The sequence below is a fragment of the Phyllostomus hastatus genome, unplaced genomic scaffold (genome assembly GCF_019186645.2).
Source record: "Phyllostomus hastatus isolate PE091 unplaced genomic scaffold, TTU_PhHast_1.1 phas_contig_159, whole genome shotgun sequence".
Lineage (NCBI taxonomy): Eukaryota > Metazoa > Chordata > Mammalia > Chiroptera > Phyllostomidae > Phyllostomus > Phyllostomus hastatus.
The window spans coordinates 19,638,821-19,664,222 of NW_025333640.1; the positions used below are offsets into that span (position 1 = coordinate 19,638,821).

At 37.1% G+C, this 25,402-nt stretch overlaps 1 protein-coding gene across 2 annotated transcripts in view; it reads right to left on the minus strand.

Moving 5' to 3' along the window:
• The window catches only part of MARCHF1 (membrane associated ring-CH-type finger 1), a 560,630-nt gene that overhangs the window by 534,811 nt on the left and 417 nt on the right, over positions 1–25,402 (minus strand). The window contains exon 1 of one of the 2 annotated variants that reach the window (XM_045831239.1): positions 25,025–25,394. The exons of the other annotated variant lie outside the window; for it this stretch is intronic. The gene's annotated coding sequence lies outside the window, so the exon portion shown is untranslated. Of the gene's footprint in view, positions 1–25,024; positions 25,395–25,402 lie in introns of those variants that run through there. 2 annotated transcript variants of the gene reach the window in all.

The window sequence follows — 25,402 nt, forward strand, 5'->3', positions numbered from 1 at the left end:
TCCAAGATTCAGAAAAGAAAATCAGCTTTACTGTATTTCAAAATGTACTTGAAGCTGGCCATGAGAACAGAAAACAAAAGCCCTGAGTTCAGCACCCAGAACACAATGCAATTAATGCCACACTTCAGCTGCATCTCGATTAACGGGGCATCTGTGATACAATCTGGATGCCAAGCCATCACCAGGAGAGTGTAGTTTTGAGTGAGAGGTTCTTTAAGTTGACTTAGAAAGGAAACACTAATATAATTAGATGGCTAGGAGCTGCTATATTAAAATATAGTTCCATTGTTGCTACTTTGATTGTAGTATTGTCAGTATAGTTTTTTAATGGTCCTTGTACTCAAAACTATATACTAAAATGTACATGTGAAAAGAAACGTGTGGGCTTCACTTCATTATAATCAGGGGAAATGGGAGGAATGTGGGAGAAAGAGGAAACACGATTGGCCATGGGAGCTCATTTCATTGTCCTCCCTGTTAGTGCATGTGTTTCAGATTGCCCATAATAAAAATAAGATGTAATGAAAATGTTGTTATAAAATTGTTCATTGTATGCATATATATTCTCCCTTCTAATAATCAATCAGCAAGCTTAATATACTGAACAGTATTTTCAATAAAAACCTCTTTCTTTTTCTACTTAAAAAAAGTACTTGTAAAAAGAACAGCATTTCTTGTTCAATGGGAGTTAATGAACTTGCATGTGCTGTACTGAGAGACAACGTTTGTATCAAACTCATGAATATAAAATGCTAAGGCAGAAGGTTCACAGATGTGAAAGGGAAGATTTTCTGACTGGACCACCAAAGGGAAGAAAAGTGCTATCTTCTTGACAGATGAGAGACTAAACAACAAAATCGGCTATTCTAAAACTTGCCAATATGCCTGTGTCAGGTGGGAATGTTTAGTAAACAGCAGGAAGTGGTATTATAACAGTAAGGAAATACTGGTATTTGGCTGAGGCAAAAAGAACACAAATATTAACCAGAAAGGATGCTGTCTTTTAGAGTGTGTACAGAATACGGCAATATTCATTGTAAAATAAACCATCAGCTTCAAAGGCTCCAGAGGGCCCCACCCTCATTTTTTCATGCAAACCAGTTTCCTTACTCCATTTAGTTTATAATGCATAGCAAAGGGTTATAGGACAAGTTTTTCTAATTCATTTCCTTATTTTTTAAATAATGTATCTTAGGTTCATAAGCACTTTTTTGTGGAGAGAAGACAGAGGAGGTGGAAGAGGTGGTATGGGGGATAAATGGTGATGGAAAAAATAAAATAATATAGAATTAAATAGATAGATGATAGATAGATAGATAGATAGATAGATAAATCATCTTGGAAGCTGTAACCAATCTGTTAAAAGGACAGTCTTTCACCATAGGAGTTGTTTATACTTGTATGAAAGATACATTTGCTTTAAGGTTAAAATGTATGAATATTATCAAAGTGGGGGCTACTTTCTTCTCACCCTCTTTTGCAGGTGTGGCAGGCAACCTATCCAACATCACTACCAGGTTGCAAACACTTATTCTTGTGTTCTTGTTGGGGATTAAAACAAAGAAAATGTCCTAACACAGGAAAGGGGGACAAACAAGGCTGGCCTTTTACAAAAATCTTTCTCTCCTACAAGTTAGTGATGATTTATATTAACTCACTATTTAATGGGTCTATAGAATTCTGTCCATCAATCTTTCATACCATGGAGGAAACCAAAGAAAGTGGGAATCTCCCAAAGGAAAGAACGAACAGTAAAGTCTTAAGAGGGTCATTTTTGGAGCACATAGTACTGAGCACAGTAATAGTCCATCGACATGTGAGTGCTGTTGTCACTCAGCACCTTGAATATTAAAATGAAGGGTTCATTGTCACTAACAAAATTTGACTATTTGTATACTTCATGTCAAAACTCTTTTCCATTACTTGGATGAGAGTGTAAAACCAACTTGTGAAAAGTAGGCTTACTTTTTTCTAGAAAGGCAACTAGCTTTAATGGAATAGTATTCAAAAATGAATTTGTAATCTGTGAGCCATTTCTTTTCCTGTTGCTGCACCTCAACTATAAATTCTGGCAAAACCTAATGTCTCTGTCCATCAAAATAGGTCTAAAAATAATGAGGATATTGGTTTAGAATCTTGGGAGTTTTCCCTGGTGAAATCTGAAACTGGCCTTGATACACAAAGGGCAAAGAGAGACAGAGGAAAGAGGCAGACCACCCCAGACTGGTAAGTGGCAGGGTTAACATACCAAGGCACTTAGATACAAGCTTGTCTGAGGCCACCGAACGATGAGCAGAACACTGCACCTGCCCACCAGAGTAGTGGCCTTAATGGTCTTTCAGTCCAGATGGCCTCAACAACACATTACTCGCTCTCAAGGCTTTGTCCTTGAAACTCCTCTGGCTATGGGCATGGGGGTCAGAAAGCACATTCCAAACACAGGGGAGGGGGCAAAGAAGCCTCCACTAGCCAGGGCCCAGCTCTCGGATCAACCACACATCACATCCTCTCAATGAGCTCTACCAACAAAGAAACACACCCATTCTGAGCCCACCTATTATTCAAGCATCACAAATTAAGGACACTGGATATTAAACCGAAGAAGTATCTTGTTCTTTATATTTATAAGGCTTGGTTTTTCATAGCCAAAGTCAATTCGTGGACCCATTAGTTAATTTTTTTCCTTTTGCCAATGAGTAATTAAAAAGTGTTCATGTGGCAAGCACTATGTTAGGTACTGTACTATAATCAATAAGCCACAACATTAAATTGTTTCTGTAATTCATATGTCATCCAGATGTAGCTTTGCCTACTGCTCTACTGTGGACTATTGTCAATGACAAATATTAGGACTTGGCTCCCCTATTAGTTTTGTTATTTTTATCATCTGCTGCCATTTTTCCAAGTTACTTATTTTCCTAATTGTTTCCCATAATAAAATATTCCTGAATTGCAGAACCTGATAATACATGGCAAATATTGGAAGCTCTCTGAAGAGTTTAATAATATACTAAAATCTCTTTTAATGATTCTCACAATAATAAAAATCATTCACAATGCCTTTATCAGTAATTAAATAAATAAGGTCAGGTATTTATATAAAGGGTATTTTTAACATGAATTTTATCAGGCCAATGGTTTGATTGATGCTGAGACAAATTCACCATTATGGTTAAGAGCTGAGGTGGCAAATGTGCAGTCCCTTGGGTATCAGAGCTGAGACTTTGTTCTCATTAGTTCTGAGTAAGTGAGCTAAGTGGACCTAAACAGATAATGCCCTAGATATATCAGGATATAGAAAATGAGTCTCTTAGGAGCTGAGCTCAAGTAATAAAAAGACTAAAGAAATATTGGGATAACTAAAATTTTATATTCTATAAATATACAGAAGCCCAATGTTTGACTTTTAAAAAGTAAATATGTTTTATGATTCTCTACAATCCACTTTAAGAGTATACATAATATATGTAATATATTATATATGTTATTATATGTGTGCCTGTATATATATTATTATGCATATATAAATTGCATTGTTCACATACATTTAGCCTTAAAGGGCACATCTAACAGCTAGGCCAAAAGGCTCTGGAAACCTGGTTCTCATCATTTGCTTCTTGGTATCTCTAGTACCAAGTACAGTAATGAATGGTCTTGACAAATTCCAATATCTGCAAGCCTGTAATTATATATACATATGCTTCAGCATAAACAGTCAGACTTGTAAAATGCTTAGTCTTTTCTCTTCAGAGATGTGCTGACTCATTTAAAAAGATGGCTTTATTATGCAGCACCTAGCACCAGTACTTGGCACTAGCGTTAACAATTTGTTGAATGAATGAATGCCCTCAGATTCACAAACAGTAGTATAGTGATTTTCATAATACCTAAATGAGCCAGGGCTATCCTTCTTTATAAGTTTAAGAAAAATATAAAAGTAAGTCAAAAATAATTTAATTCTCAAATTTAAAAAACCTGATTTTTTTGGCTCATATACTAGCATTCACATTTCCACACCACAATTTTTTTTAAGTTCATTTTGTCCTAGCATTCACAACTGGGACTACCCTCTAAGAGTGTGCGTTGGGAAGAGGTGGACTTTTGCTTCTTTGCTGGTGCTCCCCATGTTCTTTCAACTGAGTCTGGTATATACTAGGTGCTCCACATTTGTTGAATGAATAAATGAAGAACACATAAAAATAGATTGGAAGAAACAATTTGATTTTGGACTAAGCTGAATGGAGAAGTGACATGCAATTCTAGAAAAGCTCTTTCAAATATCTTCATTTTTATTTAATCCATCACTTGGCATTATCATAGATTCCAGACTTTAATTCTAGGTGTCCTTCTAAAAACAGCTCAGCAAGAACTGCCACTGGTGACTTCACACAGCTGAGAAAGGGCCCACTGAGCTGGAAAAGTGAGGAATCGCCCAAGTTCTCTTTGACAGAAATGAATGTCTCTTTTAGGCAAAGGGGCCAGATGTTGTCCTCTATCATTCCACCCTTCCAGGGGGCCTCCTGTACCTCCTGTCATGTTAATGAATGACATTGAATTTATTTCCTTTGCCTGTTCTTAGCTATTTTTTTCTTTTAACTTATTACAGTGATAAAAAGCAGCATATCTCCCTTTCCAAGATGGGTGAATTATTTAGTTCTTGTATCTTCACTGTGCTGCCATTTTTCTTAGAAGAATCAAAACATATTCCTAATCTTTGTCCCCAGAATGAAAGGTATGATGAAATTCTTAATAATGGAATGATGGAGAATAGTATGAACAACAATTGTTAACTATGAGTTCTGTACTCACTGAAAAGTTTCAGTACTTCAAAGAACGTTAACTTGGAGATAGTAGGGTAATTTGGAAGCAAGAACCAAGATGCTGGAAGGGACATAATGAGGGTGGGAAATGTATTTTAGAGTTAATTAAAATGAATGGAAAATGTTTGTGTTCAGGACATTTAATATGATTTATTCTAAATATTTATTTTGTCAACACAAGTGTTTAAGAAGTTAGCCTTATCGCTAATCCTGTTAGACTTATAAAACTTAGTTTTGAAAAGGGAGGGAAGGAAGAATAAGATAATACTAAATTAAATGAAAGAGAATTTAACACTTGCCTGTGGAGGTGTAGGGGGCTGGTAATCTGATATTTCTGCAATTTTCTAGGAGTGGATAGAAAAGGAAGAGATAAAAATCCAGACTTATTGCTCAATAATTGGCATCAAGAGAGTCTGGCTGACTTTCTTTGTAGCAGATCAACCTCAATTAAAAGTATAAGAGCTTGCTCAGCAACCCAGACTGTGTTTCCTCGGTGCTGATTTACAAATGGGCTTTATTTTGGGGAAAGGAGGAAAGGAGGGAGAGTCCACACTGGATTTGTTGCAATTAAAAAAATGAAAAATGGAGGAATAATCCTTACTTAGTTAAAATATTTACTTATAAGAACAAGAATCATTTCCTACATTAAAGGTGGGTTTTGTCTAATCCCAACTGCTTTAAGTTTCTTGATGTGTTTCCATGATCTGAAGGAGCTAAAGACAGAAACATTAGCAGCTTATTCATAAGTAGACATTGCTCTCCTTGGGTCCTTCCAAGCAGGAGAGAACATATTGATACTCTTCTGAGAAGGCTTGGAGCCGAACCTGAGAGCTGTGGAGCTCTAAACTCCATTGCAGGGTGGGGGGAATGACAATATCATTAAATCATTTTTAGAAAGAAGCAAAACTATGGTCAGAGAATATATTAATAATAATAAGCAAGCACTATGAAACACAGGAAATAGGAAATATGATTCTCACATAAGTAATACATAACCTCTTGGTCTTCAGCTGTCTGTGACCATGGGAAGAGATCTTTAGCCAACTCACACATAAATCACTTACTGAGACAGTACTATAATTCATGCACTCCTACAGACGTAGATATTGCAAAGAGAAGCTGGACAACCTTCCTGTCTTATAGCTTCTTATATTCTACTGAGGACACTTACTTTATGAGCAACAAAACCTGCTTTGAGGTTCTAACAGTAAGTTTTTGTTCACCTAAAGCTCTTCTATCTGGAAAGGGTTCACTCTTCCTGACACACGGGGATAGTACTGGTGTGCCCAGAATGAAATGGAATAATGGTGGGGGAGAAAAGGGGAGCCCCGTTTCCGTTAGAGCTGTTAAATCAATTCTGGCAATCAGTCTAAGGTCAGTTACCAAAACATATCTGCACCCCTCAACTCACAAGGTCATGTGTAATTTCTTGATGCATAATGTGTGTCCTCTAAATACTATCCTGCTGACTAAAAAGAGTTCACTGTACTTGTTAAAATGCTAGCTAGACTATGAACTGTAGGAATATTTTCTGGTCCACCACTTGCATAGAAGTAAAATTTGAAAAAAGTTATTATAACGCCTCTGCATTTTCATTGTCCTCATCTCCAATAGTCATTAAAATAAACCACAAGGTTAATAATGTCAAACCATCAACCACCCAACATCTCCCAATTTTGAAGTATCCTTTTTTCTACTAAAAATCTCAGAACTTCCAAATCTTATGTAAGACATTCTGATGGTATTTTTTCTTCATGAACCCTTTTTAGGGTATAGTACTTATTCTCCAGTGTCTGTCCAATACTGTAGTTTTTACGTCCTTTTATAGGAATAATTCTGGAATTAATGCAGTCTTAAAGAGTAAGGCTTTTCATACAACTTCAAATACTCTATAATTTATAGAACTCAAATATCATAATCAGAACTCCTCTACTTACAGGGATGTTTTATCAGTACATAGCAGTTACTTGTAAAGAGCATAATATAAAAGGAAAACAAGGAGAAAAAAGGGAAAAATGTTTCTTTAGCATTGAGATAAAACAGAAAAGTCACAAGTAATGATGGGTTTCAAACTTATCATCTTTTGTGCAAAGTTTTCAAAAAATGTCAAACATACAGAAGATAATACAACATGGTAGTTAAATAGATATTTGGCTTTTGGAGTAAGAAACACTGAAGTTGGAATTTCACCTCTATCATTTAGGAATTGAATCATTTTTGTCAACTAAACTTCAGTTTCCTCATTATAAAATTAGGACAATAGCACATATTTCACAGAGCTGTGAGGATTAAATTATAATCTTTGTAATGCATTTAATCATACTCATGTTCATAAGCACAAAAATATTTAAAACAGATATGTTTAATAATCCTAGGAGGAAAGTACTATTTCTTTTATTATAACACTGCAGATATACATATACTGCCTCACTGTGCAAAGAGTTTATGTTAAAAAATAATGTGTGCCAATCAAGTTTCATATCATACCAAAGTATAATAAAGTATTGTCTGTCAGGAGAGGCAATCTAATACTCTTTCATACTTATGCCGACTGTATTACTTTCCTATTTTTGCTGTAACATTTGCCATAAATTGAGTGGCTTACAGTAACACAAGTTTATTATCTTATATTTAGTTCTAGACATCAGAAATTCAAAATCAATTTCACTGGGTTAAAGTTAAGCTATTGGCAGGACTGGTTCCTTCTGGAACCTCAGAGAACAACATGTGTTTTCTTGCCATTTTCAGCTTCCAGTGGCCACCTATGCTCCTTGGCTTGCAGCATCTTCATCCATCTTTAAAGCACATCACTTCACTCATCCCCTGCTTCTGTCCTCACATCGTTGTCTCTCACGCCAGTTCCTGCTATCTCCTCCTGTAAGGGTGGTTGTGATTATAACTGACCAACCCAGATAATCCAGGATAATCTCCCCTTCTCAGACCCTTAACTTAATCACATCCACAGACCCTTTTGCCACATAAAGTGACATTCACAGGTTCTGAGAATTAGGAAATGGGGATTTGGGGGGCCATTATTTAGCCTACCACATCCACATGAGGCACATACAAAATAACAATTTTAAAAAGTTATGATGTAATAAAATAAAATTAAGAAAATAATTCTAATTACAGTTTAGTCAATGTTCAATACAGAAGAAAGGCAGAATCCTATAGTGGCAGAGGCACTGTAAAAGTTAAAATTGAGGTACTATTTTATCATAAATACTAAATGTCAGTAAGAACCTCGTGATTCATAAAAACTAAACCAATTTTCTCTGTCCTCCCCAACTAACAAAATAAACCTTCAACTAGGTGTTAATATTATACAAAATAGATACTTGAGAAATAATTTTTTCCTAAAAACTTCAGCAGGAAAAGGAAACATTTCTTTTCTGGAAGGGATTATGGCATCAGGAGGAGCCCCAGACTCTCCCAGATTCTGTGAATCCCTGGTAATCAGGTGGCAAGGTAAAAGTCATAAGAAAGACAGGGAAAGGCTACAGAAATTACACACTGGTTATTTTCCCTAATAAATAGAACATGAATCACTCCCCAGGAAGACATGAAAATGTCTCCCACAGCCACATTGAGCTTTCAATAGTAAGTCCACGGCACACAACGAGAGCCCAAGGGTGAGTCAGAACAGACTTCCCGGAGCCTCCTCTGCTTGGGAACATCTGCTCCTTGGACTGCGAGCCCAGGGGCGTAGTGAAGACTTGGATGCACGCCGGGAGCCCTCATGATCTCCTGGAATGACTGGAAATACAGTCAAGTGCCTCACAGCAGTCACTCAGTTACCTAAAGGCCACATAACCTTTCAGTTAACAATGGAACACATGTATGACAGTGGCCCCATAAGATTTTCATGCAGCTGAAAAATTCTAAAGCCTAGTGAGATCGTGGCCATGGTAATACCACAGCACAATGCATTACTCTTGTGTTTGTACTGACGCTGGTATGAACACACCTACTGTGCTGCCAGTCGTATAGAAGCTCCAGTTCCACCAAACTACACGCAGTTCCAGTAGCAGACCCATCTAGGTTTGTGTAAGTGCATTCTATGGTGTTTGCAGACAAAACGGCCTAAGGATGCATTTCTCAGAATGTACCCCTGTCATTAAGGGGGGCCTGACTCTAGAAAGAGGTCATAAGTAGATAGCCTCAAGAAAGCCCACGTGACTGAGGGGCATAAATGCTAACAAGAAAGTCACTGGCCAAGAAACGTTGGAATGAGGCACCAAGGTACGCTCCTTTGCACTAGAGAAAGAAGTAGAGACCTTGGCTAGGCTGAGGAAAAAAACTGGGATAAGAAACAGAAGAGCAAGAATTTCAACATGAGACTTACTAACCAGGATATCTGAAATTAATTTTACATAAGTAAATGACATGTTCAGCATGTTTTTTTCTTTGGGCACATGAAAAGAGTGAAAAAGAAGTATAAGCTAATCTTGCTCTTGGTAAATGGGAGCTGGTAAACCTGGCTAATTTAAGTGGTTTATCATTTAAGCAGATGTTATTAAGGAAGGAAATCAGTGAATAAGATCATAAAACAAGTTGTAATTAGATTAATATTAATATCATCCCAAGAAAGTAAAATCTATTTTCTGGCTATTAAAACAAGTTCCACATTATATAGGAAATGCTATTGAGTAATTATTGTTATTTTAAGAACTGGCTTTTTCTAACTTTTGATAATATTAGACATTCGGCAAATTGACATTTAAAAAAAAACCAGAAAAGTAAACACACACACACACACACACACACACACACACACAAAACCTTCCAAAGGTCATTTAATTTTTTCCATGTATTTTTATAGCAATGGCACTTTTCTTTACAATATTTGGAGGAAAATATGCTAATATATTCCAATATATGAATCCATTTAAGAAAGGAGTTACTCTAATTACTCCAAAAAACCTTAAATTACAAAAATGAACCTTTTTGTTTTCTCCTGAGGATGCAGGGTAAACATTGTCAGTGCAATAGTGTATTTAACAGGAAAGCAATTCTATTCCTCTGCACCCAGCTGTTACAGAACATTCAGAAAATGTGGACATTCACATCATGCCTTTAACACTCTATTAGCTCCAGCGACGTGTGTCATTGTGTGTGTGGTGGCTCTGATAGGGCTCTATTCATGGAGTGACGTCTCCGAAGGATTCACTGTTCCCCTCAGTCACCACTGTTTTCAGTACTATTATTGTCTGATACACTCAGAAGCTCTAAACAAACTTCAGTAAGTCTGCCGGAACTGAGAGCCTTCAGTTAAGCTACAGTTCTGCCAACCCCAATAGTGATCCCTTCCTCTGCTGAGAAGAAGCATCTTCTAAAGAGTCTGATGCCCTGCTCCTGAAATGCAGTCAATATTCTGTTATAAAGTGAAAACACAATTTAACCAACTATACACGCCACAGAATATTCAAATTCTTTTTATGCTGCAATTTCAGTGTACTTTCTATGGTATGAAATAAGACACCCTCCAAAGTTTATTTTCTTCTCATTGTAATGAGTTATTTGCTGTAACAATGTCTATTTAAAAAAAAATCTTCATGAGTACTGACAGTTCTGTAACATATGTGTTTACACTTAGCTCATATCTGTAAGCCCATCTCTGGGAAACTCAGGTCACTAAGAAAATGACACACTGTTCTCATTGACAGTGTCAGAATCTCTGAGGGGTGGGGGCAGAATTTACACTTTTAGAGGTTCTACAGGTGATGTGATTTGCACCAAAATAAGAGAACTGATATTTGTAATATTCAGATGGCATTAAATCATGGAGTGTCACATTTTAGTAGCCAATGTAAGCACGACCCCCAGGACCATTCCAAAAATCAGCGTGCCTGGCAAGTATCAGGCACCTATTGCAGCAGTTCTTGCCCCAGCTCCTGTCATTCATTGTCGTTGCACAATCATTACCAGCTGCATAATGAAGACTTTGTGACCCACAGAGTCACTGGCTTTTCTTCTACTGGCTTTATCTGCAAGATAAAAGCTTCTAGCTTTATCCACTGGAAAAAAAATCTGTTAATTTTTTCCCCCAGGTTTTGCAATATGTTTAACACAGCAGGTGGCTACTTGTAATACTTTCCTGGGGCAAAATGGCTTCTCAGGCATCTGGCCTCCTGTTGAGTGAGGAAGGGAAGTCTTAGTCTCCAGAGAATCCATAGCAAACATTCCTGGTATTTGTAGATGTGTATGTCTCTATTATTTCTGCACTTGAAAATGGTTTAAGGGAGAATTGCTCAAACAAAAAATGAGGCAAAATAAAATGCCCATTGTATGGCTGTGGCGTGTGTTCACATACCAACAGAAATAGGCTGTATTCTAACAGCATTCTATAAAGTTTCCGCTCGTTGTGTAATATGCATCACCCAGAGAACTGGTTACATGTAAATTTCTCAGCTCCACCCAAACAGTTGGTCTGAGAATGAGCTCTGCCTTTTATTAGCCCTTCTAAAAGACTTTGATTCACTTAGTCCGGGAATGTGCTTGGAGAACCACTGCACTGAAGGGCCCTCTGCACTGTTCTCCCTGTTGGGGAACCAAAATTTCAATCACAATGATCATTTTCCTATACTTATTTATAATAATAGCTAAAAGGATTTTCTAGAAACTCCAAATTTTACAGGAACAAATACTCAGTGGAAAATACCTGAACCCACACTGGTAGTAAGTCATATGTATATTACTGACAAATTAGTTATCTTAAGCAAATACATATAAAATAAGCCTAATGACACCTGAAACTAATGCAAAATAATATTAAATGCAAACTGTAATTGGAAAAAATTAAAATTAAAACAAACCTAACAATATGCACGGACTCGGGTCTTAACGACGATTCCTCCACAAAATGACCACTGAAGCACTCAGCTGAACAGGGCTGAAAGGTATCCCTCCCTCTTGGTCCTGACTGCGTCTCCTTCCTCTTCTGATATTGTATTAGCTGACTCTCTTCTCTTTCCTGCAACCTTCTAGGTTCATAATTCCTTTTCAAAATAGGTACTTCCTCACATCAAAACTTTGATATTAATTACAAGAGTTCTTATTCTATTTGTCTACTGTTATTCAAAATTAAAATTAAATTAGATCTTTCATCAACTGCCATCTGCCGTTAACTCCAGCTGCTGTCACACTTGCTAATTTGCTAATACATGGAGTCGTATAATACAAGTCTATAATGCAATTCGTGTCCCTCCATTAGGGATACTACAAAATATCTTCAGTATTTACTTCAACTACTACTTCTCTGAGAATGCAATCTCATAGAAACTCCATTTCTTCAATATGAACCTTTCTCCTTTCTGTCTGTCCATTCTCTTCCTTAATCATTAAGTCCTTAGGACATCCTATGCTGGTCAGTATCAAAGTGTCTTAAGAAAAAAGCCTCAGGACTGCTGACCACAAAAACAGAATTTCAATTAAGCTAAAGATAACATCTTGACTTCAGTAGTGTTTCAACCCCAAGAACTTAAAATGACCCTACAGACCACACCCTCATGAAACCAGACAGAAAAGTGCCATGGCTGACCTCAGGACCTGACACAATGATCAACTGCTCCCTACCCTGGCACCAACCAATTGGTAGAATCCAAGACCCCAACTCCTTTAGCCACCAGGATTAATGATTTTCCCCTGTGTAATCCATCCCCTGAAAGCCACTGGGGAGCCAGGTCCTTGAGTACGAGCTCACCTGGGACTCTGGGTGTGGCACCATTTCCTCAAAAAGAAACCATTATACTCTTGGCTAAAAGTCCTGTTCACATTTGATGGGGCTTTGATGCATGCAGGCAAACAGGTCCCTGCAGTCCAGTACAGAAACATAGTCAGTCCCTCTGTCTCTCTCCCCCTCTTTGTTCTTCTCTCTCTCCCTCTCTCTCTCTCTCTCCCCCACACACACCTCTTTTCTTCTCTCTCCTCTCTCTCCTCTCTCTCTCCATTTTCTTCCCTTCCCTTCCCTTCCTCAAACATGCCTATGTTATCATTCTCTCATTTTTGTAAACATTCATGTAACTATGAGCTTTACCTGGGTTTCCCTACAATCTCAGGGAAGCTATTTTTGGTAGGAGTTAAATGTACCAGAATGAATCCTTTATCATAAGGATTTATTATAGCATAACCAAACATGAACCCTTATCATGTCTTCTGAATCTTCCATTTTAGACATGTACAATTTTAAAAGATAATTTACTAAGGCAGAACTTTTCCTCTGACATATACAAACTTCTGAAATAGATTTTGAAATGACATACAAAACACTGTACTGGAATGACCATAGAACATGTAGGTTAATTTCACTTACAAAATGAACACTAACAATATTAATCACATATCCCTATCTATGAGGCCCAAACGTATCACTATAAATCCAGAGTGTTTGGGGCGCACAAAAACTAATGGTTACACTAAGCATTTGCAGAATTCTAAGAGTGACTAATCATTTTCCTTTCCCATCAGTAAACACCAAAGGATTTTGTCATCAAATAAGGTGGTCTAAATTTAAGTATGCCTGGGATATATAAGAAACAGATACAGTAGTAAACAAACAATGAAAATGGCTTATATAGAAAATCTTTTCTTAGGAGCAATGAATAATATGTAAAATCTATGGGCAGTTATTTGTGTGGTTATCTCTAAGACAGAGACACATATATTTTAGCACCCATAATCCTGCAAACACAGACCAAGAGTTTTATTTTGTTTTATAATGGTCAACTGCCTATTATTATCTGAAGTATTAGAAGAAAACAGTGGTATATTCCACACCAGAATAATCTAAGTGAACAATAACTGTTTTTGTTACTGCTAATGTCTGAGGGACATGAGTTCAAAGAGCCTATTGTTTTTGTGAATGGAGTTTGAGGCCATTTGGGAGCTATAGCAAGCTCCGCCTCCATCAGTGGCCCTTTACCAAAGTTCATTGACACACAGACACCTAAGACTAATTGGATTGGAAACTAGACACATTGTACTCCCCAGAGACAGTCAGAAAGTATTTTTTATAATACAAATAATAACTAGCTAAAATTTAAATAATGATTTGTGATTTATCAAAAGCTACTTGGTTAAGACAGGGAAAAATATCAGAGATACAAAATGAGAGAAAGTTTAATAACAATATTTAACACAGTTTGTTGAGCAATAGAGATATAAACTTTTGATGTGTTAGAAACTCATCTACAAACAGTATCACTTACAAATAGCTTGTTTCTCTGTTCCGATTTCTCATTTTCCTATACATATTAGTTGTAATCATTCTATACTACCTTGTTTTTGTTCCAGTTGTTTATCTGGAAATGCATTTTCTGTAAAATATAATTGTTAAAATGGTTTCTCACAATACCTAAAAAATTACTGATTAGGGCATATAGACTTTTGTTGGATATACATTGCCATAGTCCCTAACAATCCAATACTCCAGGAGGTAAAAGACCTATTAACAGTAAATCTCACAAGAAAACAATTCAGCTTACATAAATCATGCATATGTTGCATTCTGTTTCAAACTTATACAGACCAATAAATGGTACAAGAAAATACATTTCCAGATAATGTAAAATAAAACATTTATTGAATATAGGCTGGACCCAAGAAGTAATCAGAGCAGAAACCAGGTTTATTTAAGATAAGCCAATTTTCTTTCCCCTTAGAGTTCAGAAAATCTGAATATTTGAATATTTGAAAATCATTTAAACCAACATAACCTAATTTTATCTTTGAGAGAGGATTCCAGGGTCCCAAAACTATGACTGGCACATTTTCTCTTGAGTAGCTGAAAATCTAAGGGAGGACCAGAGATATTAAGATATATCTGAAGGCAATGAAATCACAATTTCAAATGGATATTTGACCAGTGTCACTTCATGAGTGAGTGGGCATTTCAAGACAGCTCAATATGGCTTAGAATCAGGGCTTTTCCAAACTACCACTTCGCCCAATCCTCTACAAAGAAAACTGAGGCTTTCTGTTTAAAATCTATTTTCAACACTTCTTTATATAACAAATATTTCCCTAAGTAACTTACAATAATTAAAATATAATCATTTTTCTCTCACTGAGGAAGAACTAATGTAAGAGAAGTCCATCTCTAAAAGCATAGATCACCGCCCCCTGGCACCTACATGGTGAAGTGCACGTGATCAAATTCATGCCACAGCTGCTAAGTGAGTAGGAGACCATGATGAATGAACTAAGAGACTTGTGAGTTGAGTCTGTGATCCACACACAGATTATCACCATTAAAAAAATAGGAGGAAATGTAGGTTACTCTTTGCTCTTCACAAAAACACATAAAAGTACAACTTGGCAATATCAAACTGTTCTTAGTTATTTATTAGGACAAGTTAATGAGGATAATCAACAGCTCCTTTAAAGGAAACATTAATTCTTGAATCCCATTAAGAAACAGCCAAACACATGTTGTCTCTTACACTGTTGAGAGGCAAATTATTCAAAGAAATTTTCACACTAGATGTATTTTCATAAAATGTAACTTAGCATTAGCATTTCTCCCTATATTCAATTGTATCATTAAATGTATACAGGGTCCAACACAAATAACACCTCTTTTTAATTACAAAATCTTCTATTACAAAATCATAAGCGTGGAATTCTGTAACATAATATCACACTCAAGCACACCATATGACATTTTAGGTGAAATACTCAAATTAAAACTATAAAATATTACACCCATATTATTACCCTACCAACCACACTCAAGCAGGCATTACTTCTGCCAGACCCTGCATATGCATGCAGAAAACTATTAAAAAATAAACATCCACAATTAAACTATTTAGATTTAACAGAAGTTATAATTTTGCAGTATTGCTTCAGGTAATTTTTCCATTCAAGAAGTATTTACTTATATTCCTATTGAGAAAATAAATCACACATATTAAAAATATTTAGAAAATAAAGAGAAGTAGGATAAAAAACTACCCACAGTCCTATAACCACTATCAACATTTTCTATGATTTTCTTTTATTTCTTTAAAAAAAACAGATTATAATTAGATAGCTAATACGTAAGATCTCTTTTACATGTCCTCAAAATACATTTCTGGGTTTTGGGGAATTACTTGCATAATGTGTGATGAAGAAATTTTAACAGATTGTACATCATTTTTAATAATTTCTGTAAACTGAAAATTTTGATTCAGCCTCATAACAAAAGTCAAGGGAGATGATGTCTATTCTTCACCGCTTTTAAGAAGTCTTGTTTTCCAACTTTTGGTCTGCGAGAGTAGGGAAGGGAATTTTTCTCTGAGTTTGTTTTTCTAAGGGTGGTTATCCTCTACCACATAGATCATAAGGAACGAATCAGAAAAATCCCAGACTTTATCTTTCATACTTGTTATTCAGTATCTTAATAATCTGCCCAATTAACTCCCACATTTCCATCTAATCTCCCATCACTGTTTACGGCACAAATCTTCCTTTCATAATAATTACTGAAAAAATACCTGTTTATCACTTTTCCACTAAATGTTTTTAAAATAAGAACTCACAAGATTAAGAGCTTTCAGAAAAGGTTAAGTTAAAGGTAACCTAGGAAAATAACCAAGTTTTCTTATTTAAAAGAGAAAATACTCAGCAAGAACTATTAGATTATTATGTTCAATCTTAAAGGGTCATTTCACATTGTGTCTGAAATATAACTTTGAGCTCTATTAGGGCAAAATTGCTAAGAAATGACTAAGGAAATATGGCTTTAAGTGGAAAGTAATTTGTCTCCTGCTCCTTGAGTTTCAAATATGGGAGAAATTAGCATAACCAGAATCCAGACTTGTGCCAGTACACAGGCAATTTAATTTTAGTAAAACCTAAGTACAAGAGCTGACTTGGGGCTGAGTAATTAAATGTGGCTCTGTACCTTGCTCAGTAGCACCTGTCTACTCTTTCTGTGTTGCACTATTAAAATCAATCTCAAGTAGAACGTTAGCTGAATTTTTTTAAAAGTCTACCTACAATTCTACCACCCTAAAAATTGATAACAATTAAAAGTATATAAATGTATAACAACATAAAACTATCTAAATATACAGAAATTTGAAAGCCTCATATATAGTTTTGAAAGTATCATCACAAGCAAGGATGAATAAAATTGAGCAAGAAATGAATAGAGATCTCATTCCCTTTTCTCTCAACTGTTTGTTAGAAATTCACTAATTTACAATACCAATTCCTACATTTCTCACATTTTTCAAATGTTCATAACTTTTAATAGTTGTTATTCTGCATATAGCATACTGAGGCAGGAGACAGTCAACGGTGAGGACACTCTGGGGGTGCCCCAGGGCTCAGACAAGGGACATCAATACAGGACAGAGACCCTGTTCTAAGAGCAGTTGTCTCTTGCTTTCTGGAAAAGCACTGAATCATGGTGAATCATGACTGCACCTGAGCAGAAGAGGCTACAGGACCCCTGCTTCATTTTAATAACATTAAAATAAATTAGCATTGTGGGACCCCCTCCCCTGGTGGACAGTCAAGGGAAATCAAGGGAGACGACATGCACAGTAGCTTAAAAGTAATATAACTACTTGAATATGTGTGATAAAACCCTGCCAAAACCAGCCAGGAAATATCTGCCCTATAAGAATAGAACCTCTCTGGCCTCTGAGGGTCAATCTCTGCTCAGAGTTGGCTCACCCCCATGATCTGCGGAGTGTACTATCACTTAATATATCTCCCTTCTCCCTCTTTCTGCTATAAACTCTCTGTGTGTTCTGTGAAATTCATTCTTGATGATCACCAAGAACCTGGTTAACTGGACCCACCTGTGACAATACCATAGTCTACCCAGACCCTTTTTTTTTAATCCTCGTGCAAGGATACGTTCATTGATTTGAGAGAGAGAGAGAAACATTGATGTGAGAGAAAAACACTGATCAGTTGCCTCCCATATGTGCCCCAACTGGGGATTGAAATCACAACCTAGGCATGTTCCCTGACAGGGATTCGAACCCACAACCTTTTTGGTGTACGGGAAGACCAACTGAGCCACCTGCAGGGCTACCCAGATCCTCTATGTATTTCTTTTTGCTAATTTATCATCTCTTTTATTTGTAATGGCCCTCCTCACTGCCCCCATCAAACACACACAATCACATGTACACATAACACTTCATTTTTTAATATCTGAAACATTTGTGACAGTCCCTCATCTCCATCATGTCTTCTCAGCCCATGGCACACTCCCTACCTCAGACTTCAGAAGGGCTAAACTTTCCCCATCAAAAGGGCTTTCAGTGCACTCCATTTATCCTTCTGTACGAAACCTCTTCCCTTCTCTTCCCACCTAATTAACTCATTTTCATCCTTTCTATGTCAGCTCAAGTGTCACCCCCTCAAGGAGACTAGCCTAGACCTCCCTGGTTAATTTCAATACCCTGTGATGGGCTCTCTCAGCAGTGTGTCCCGGTCCTTCAATGCATTCACTCTTGCACGTGTGCACTTATTTGTGTGATTATTTAGTGGTTTTTTTTCATAGAAATAACTCTCCAAAGAGGCAGGATTCATGCCCCATTTTTTTTTCTTATTCATCATCAGGAACTACCTAAGTACAGAGCATAGAGTGGATCGCTAGTAAATATATATATATATATATATATATATATATATACACACACACACACACACACACACACATATATATATATGAAATAAAAAAGAAAGGAGGAAGGAAATTTAATCTTTATGTTAATAGATGACTTCATAGTTACTAAAGAATGAATAAAATGGCTTTATTTAATGATCTGAAAGATGATAATTTTATAAATAAATGCCTTTAAGAAATACATTGTTTTAGCTCTTATCATTTTTCTCTCATTATAAATGGATGTGGCTTAGGCTTTAGTCTTGATTATCTTTTATTTTTCATTTTCCTCTAGAGAAAAAAAAGCTAATTTACTATATATCTTAATCCAAGTTCTCTTCAAAAGCACAGTCCGAAATTAAAACTTGCATACAAAGAGTAGAAGGTGATCCCAGAGAGTAAGAATGAATTGCCATGTGAAGTGAAATAGGAAAAGAATAAAAGCCAATACAAGTGTACGAAGTTGGGTCATTACCATGGCCAACTGAGATTCCATCCAACCTGGACCTTCTGAGAAACAACAGAAAGCCCCCAGGACTGCCCACCCATTCCCACTGATTGAGGAGTTCCCTAAGGGATGTTAGCTCCTCCCCACTTCTAGACTGCACTTCCAGGGCAGAAGGAGACATAAGACATGCTAGTCAGGTCCCAAAGCAGAACACAGAAGATACTCAGCACCAGCTCGATGTGAGAAGCCATCACAGTTGAGCCACAGCCTGCCCACAGTGTTTGCCATACTCAGAGACAGAATTGGAATTGAGGCTGAGAACATGTAAGACAGAGTCCAAGAGGCATGAAATACACCTTATGAGAACCAAAGCATTATCATCAGAGTGTCAGCCCCAGACAATGAGCCAGCAACACCATAGTGCCCAGTTTATCACTCTCACCAATAGTGCACTTTCTAATGCACCTTAGCTCACTGACTAGAAGGCAGGCAACAGAGCCCATTCCAGGCATTCTTCAACTTCCACTTGATTGTGCCCCCAAAAGAAGGGAGTTCCCAGTATGTTATCTGACATATAGAGCTGCTTTAAAATGGCATTCTCTACAGTGAGTTCACCTTGAGTACCCATCCATCACTAGACAAATGTAACAAAAATTTTAATCTAACACAGAGAAATACAGTTAATTTAGGTCTTTAACAACATACCTTAAGTTAAAGACATTTCTAAAACAACTGACCATCATTTGTAACATATCTTTCAAAAGAAACATATTCTTAATTTCATTCATATACCAACAAGAAAAGAAACTGATACACTATTAACTCCATTAAATGCATATGACAAGATATCAGTTTCTATCAGTTGCTTTTTAGAGAAGCAATTTGAAAAGGAAAGGATGTTGTTTCTAAGTAGGGGGAGGTTTCAGACTTCCCACGCTATTCACTCCCGACATGTGAAATTTACTTACAAGTTAGAATGATTCCTAAATCATGGGTTGCTTATGTTCAGAAAAGAGTTACTTTTGTATGTGTTCATGTAGTATGCGAGCATTATTCCTCAGGGAAAGAAAAGGTTTGCCAATATATTATGTTCAGTTATCATGAACTTGAATTTACTAGCTATTTGAGTCACTTTTTGGCTTCCACTGCTGCTACTAAGCTCTACCTCAAAAGGAAATAGGCAAACTGTCTCCCAACCATAATGTACATAATACAACTACTTAGTAGAATCTGGCCTCTTTCTATAACAACACTTAAAAAAATCAAATGGATTTAAAGTTGCTGGATTGCCTGGGAGTCTGTAGGCTAGGACTACTAACTCCAGTTTTATCACCAAGTAATGATCTTGCATCCCTACACATCTACTTTTATAATCAGTGAAAAATAATGCCCCACTTCAGCTGACAATTTTGGTGGCATAACTCATCACAGTCTAACACTACCACCAAGAAAAACTAGAAAAGCCGGACATAAAGGAAATTTTTTCTTAAAAATTACTGGAGAGCTTCTGAAGAAGCCAAGACTAGAGGCTTCAAAATTCCAGATGCAGGATTCATCAAAGACATAAGCTTAATTGTTGAAGGTGCTTTGTTCCCCCTGGGATGGAGGGTGGGGGCATGTGCCAATCTGGACACACAGCAAGAGGCTGAGCATATGGGCCTCTTTGACTGGGAAAAGGACCACTAACGTGGGATAGTGAATCCAATGGAAATGTCAGCAGTTTTTTGAGGGTAAAGATAAAAAATTAGAGATAGGAGACATCAAGATTCCAGTGAAAAATGAGTGATGAAACATCAAGCTGACACACGCCTGGTTTTACCACATGACCTTTGCTGCTGTCTGAAGTCGCACAGAAGACTGGAGACCAAGAACCTAAGAAGAAAGCTCCTGAAAAGAAGAGCAGGATTCCCAGGAGTCTTATCCTGAATTGTGTTTAGTACTTGTGAATACCCCAGTGGAAGGCTCTGGATAGATACGCCTTGGCAGCTTGGGTGCCCCTGCAGTGGATGAAGGCTATTAAATCAGCCCCATCACTGACTGATTACAATGATTGGCCACCTGTCCATGTAACTACCCAGCAGAAGAAATGGCCACAGCTCTTAAACCTTGGATAATCATGTGGAGCCTCTACAATTTTGACACATGAATACAAAAATCAAGAGTAGAGACAGATACTGAAGAGAAGTTTGTAGTAATCCAATTATTGGCATTAATGGACAAAAATCTTAAATAATTTTGATGTGTGTGTTCAAAGAAGCAGAGGAAAAAATGGAGGAAATAGATAGATTGGTATCCATAGAAAAAAATAAAATGCACACTTGAAAACTGAAAAATACAATAATTAGAATAATAACCCATAAATGAGTCAGAAAGCATAACAAGCATATTATATAGGGTTATTCATTAACTGGAAGAGCAGGTCAAAGGCAAACATTCAAACAAGCATAAAGATAAATACAGAGTGAAAAATAGTGAAACAGGTATCAGAGGCATGTTGGGCTCAGTGAAACCATGTGTTAAATATATTATTAAAGGCTCAGAAAAAGAAGGAGACAAAATGGAGTAGAGCTATGTATCAAGAATTCACCAGTGAGTTTCATGTGATGAAATGTATCCAACCACAAATTCAAGAAGCTCTGTGAATTTTAAGGAGTATAAGTATAAACAAAACCATACCTAGGAACATCATAGTAAAATGGAAGAAAAATAAAGAGCAATGAAAAACTTTAAAATCAGTGAGAAACAAAGACATTATCTTCAAAGCAACAATAAGGCCGACAGGTTAGATAGGAGCCAGAGTCAAAAAAAACAGCAAGTTAAAGTATTCAAAAAAATTGCCAAAAAATTCTATACCCAGCTTAAATATTCTTTAAAAATGAAGGCTGCATAAAAACACCTCAAGCATAAAACAATGAAAGAAGCTGTTACCAGCAAACCTGAAGTTTAAAAAAACATATGCAACAACCTACTGAACAATTTTATAAACTCTAATAAGTGAATTGTCAAGAATGTCACTAATGAAAAGTACCAGATGTTTAAAATAGAAATCACAAACTAGACTCACCTCTACATAAATTTACTTCTTTCACTAATAGATCACATCTGTTAGATAGTTAGTTCTTGCTGTACTTTCGAAATCACTTTTGCACGTGAGCCCATTTACTGTGAGAAAGGCAGAGCAGAGAGTATCATCTTGATTTAATGTCAAGTGAAAATATTGTGCAAGGGGTTTAGAGATTCTTCCTCAATTAGGTGACAAAGTCAAAACTAGAACCCAAATTTCCTACCCAGGACTCATCATTCTGACACCAGGAAATAGAAAGTGAATCAATAGCATGAAGTTGCAAAATGTGTCCACTCTATAACAAAAGGATAATTTTAGCTTATAGAGATTGTGTCCCAAATTTCCCTTAACTTCATTTTTAAAAACTCCATTAACATAGTATCTTAAGCCTATGAATATCATCATACTCCTGAATATTTTCAACAATTCTGTTAATGTAGGCTTTCAATCTGTTTTTTAAAATGTTGATTTTTATTTTAGAGAGCAGGGAAGAGAAGAAGAAAGAGATGGATGAAACATGGATTAGATGCCCTCTGCAAGTACCTGGAGCACAGAGCCAGCAAGCCAGGCCCATGCCCTGACCCAGACCTATGGGTGACCTTTCAGTTTGCGGGAGGACACCCAACCAACTGAGCCACCCGGCCAGGATGGCTTCACTCTAAACGTAATTCCTGAAGAAGCCAAGACACCAACACCAACACCTTTCAGCCAAAAAAGGTTTTACTGACCAATGTCCATATCGAAGGCCTACATGAAAGTTAAAATCATGTTTTGTGATCCATAAAGCATCCTTAAACTAGAATTTGAATTATACTATAGAAAAGCCCATAAAATAATCTGATTGAGTTCAAGATATAATTTTGCCTCAAGGAAGGTGAAGAGAGTCTCACTGTATCACAGGGACCCTACGGCATCTGTTCAAATCAAGCCATTGGAATGATGAAAGCCAAGTGATCATCAAATGATATAAACTTAATCTTCATACATCATCTTCTCTTGGAAATCTTCCAGTGCTCTGACAATACTCTTTTCCATGGCCTTGAGACATCCCTGTTGCCTACTCTGGACAACATACCATAGCTTCATTTTTGTCTTATAATGCAACTTTGTCCTCTTCCTCTCATCTCTACCAATTAAGAGTCCTGTGTAACAAAATAGCCAAACTATTTCTGAACTGCATTAAAGGACATTATGAGAATATTCTCTGGTGCAAGGACATCATTTTACTTCATGTTTTTAGAAATAACCTTGTACTGACTATCAACTACATCGTACGGATTTATAACACGTTTATACTTTCAGCACCTTCCTTACATATTCTAGTGTTTGTTTAGTGAAGTACCAGAGCATTTTTTACCTTCTTAGACAAATATTTTTGAAATAAAAGATTTCAGGCATAAAACATAAAGTGTTTTCCTTAATGTACATTTTTACCTACCATATACAGAAGGTAAAACGTCTTATTGTTAAAGGGAATATCCTTTGCCAAAAACCATGAGCCCCAAACCACATACCTCCTGCTTGGTTGGCTAATTATCTAATTGAGATTATATATATTTATATAAATGTATATTTTATGTCGGGTACACCCCATCACATAAGCACATCACAGACCACATGTCCACGGGGCTAGATTAAGAATAAGATTCTGTTATTACAATATTTAAGGAAGGCAGCCAAAACGAGCAACAAGTTCTCGAAGAACCTTCATGTAAGCTCCTTAAGCTTTACTACAAAGAGATGAATATAGTAAAGTTAGAAAAAAGTAAAACTTTTCTAAAGGGCAGAGCCCTTTGTGATAAGAAGTCAGGAAACAAATAATATGAAAAAAATATTTCTGAATCATAGGAGAAAATGTGGCTGCTAACTCCAGAAGTCCTGGATAAAGATAAGCTTCCTTTGGGCACATTGATAGACTCTCGACATAACTGAACGAAACCTAACATTTAATTGTGCACTTCCTGGAAGGAAAGACAGCACGTAAAAGCTCCAGTGAGCTTTTCCAAAAGCAAAGCTGATGTGACATACTCTGACACCCATCTCAGTGGCACCATTTATATTTAGTAAGACCGCCCTCTGTTTTCTTACCCGTTCCTTTCTACTTCCACCTCACTTCTTATTCCAATAACTGTCTAGCATGTCTGTTCCAAAAAGACCTCAGCTTTATCAGAAAAACAACTACTGACCTAGAAAGTTTTAGTCTAACACTTTTGTTTTAGAAAAGCTTCACTAGGATCACCTATATTAAAAAAAGAAAGACTCTAAAGACAAAACAATAAGCCATTTTAAGAAAAAGAAAATAAAATGAACTTTGAATTACAACTATGATTGTTACTTTATTTTACCATTATGTTAGATGCTGGAATATGAAAGTTGTATACCAAGAATCTCCTTAGCTCTGGGACCATTTATCATACATTAAATCCATGCATATTAAATATTTTAGATTGCAGTGCATGAAATCCCCCAAAGTAGCAAACTTTCACTTTCTTACCTTTTTCCCAAAATGTTTCTTTTGGAAATAAACTAACATTTAAATAAAATATTCCAATAGTGATCGCCACTTCTCGGTGATCTGAAAATTGGACTTTTCCCAAACAGAAAGAATTGATTGATAAAACGTGTGTCAAACCGACAGGTAACTAGGAGGCGTGGGTATTGGTACATTGGCTTTCTAGCACTTACACTCAGCACAACTCTAAACTAAGCCACCTGAGCAGGTTCCAAATCTTTTCTCTTAAGCCCACAAAGCTCTGTAATAGAATACACACCACTCTCAAAAATGTTTAGCAAGCGAACCTCTTCCGGAACTACTGAATAACAAATGGAATTTCCAGGAAGGCTGGATCTCCCTAAGTACATACAGGATATGCCTCTAAGTCCATCTACCAGCGACAAATAATCCGCAAGCGTTTCGGAAACCAGGGGCGGGGAAAGAGCAAGAATGAGGATCCTAAGTTTGCTCTTTCACTCATTCCACTTGGGGACAGAACTTGGGCGTCTATCTGCCTCGATTGGTCACTTCACTTTCTGACGCTTAGTAAGAAGCTCTTCTGCACCTGGATAACTGCGACACTCACCAACGCGCGCAGGACCCTCTGGTGTCTTAAGTCGCAGCTCTCCGTCCCTCCTGCAGCAGAAACACAATAGCATCCCTTGCCCAGGTGGGCGGGCGCAGGGGACCCGGATCCCACTCGACAGTTGCGGAGAGCCTGACTCGGGTCTGAGCGCATCAGCGCTAAACCCAGGACAAAGGCTGCCCTCGGTGGTCAGTGGTGCACGCCCTCCCAGGGTAATCCATGCCCGTGCTCCTCGAGCTCACACCGGTAGCTCACGAGCCCGTAAGTGGCTCTCGTCGATTCCGCGCTTTCCGAGGGGTGCGGCTCCGAGACTAGTACGAAGCTGGTGTAAACAGCACGCGCCTCGCACTGGGATCCGCCAGAACCGTCTGGCGCACT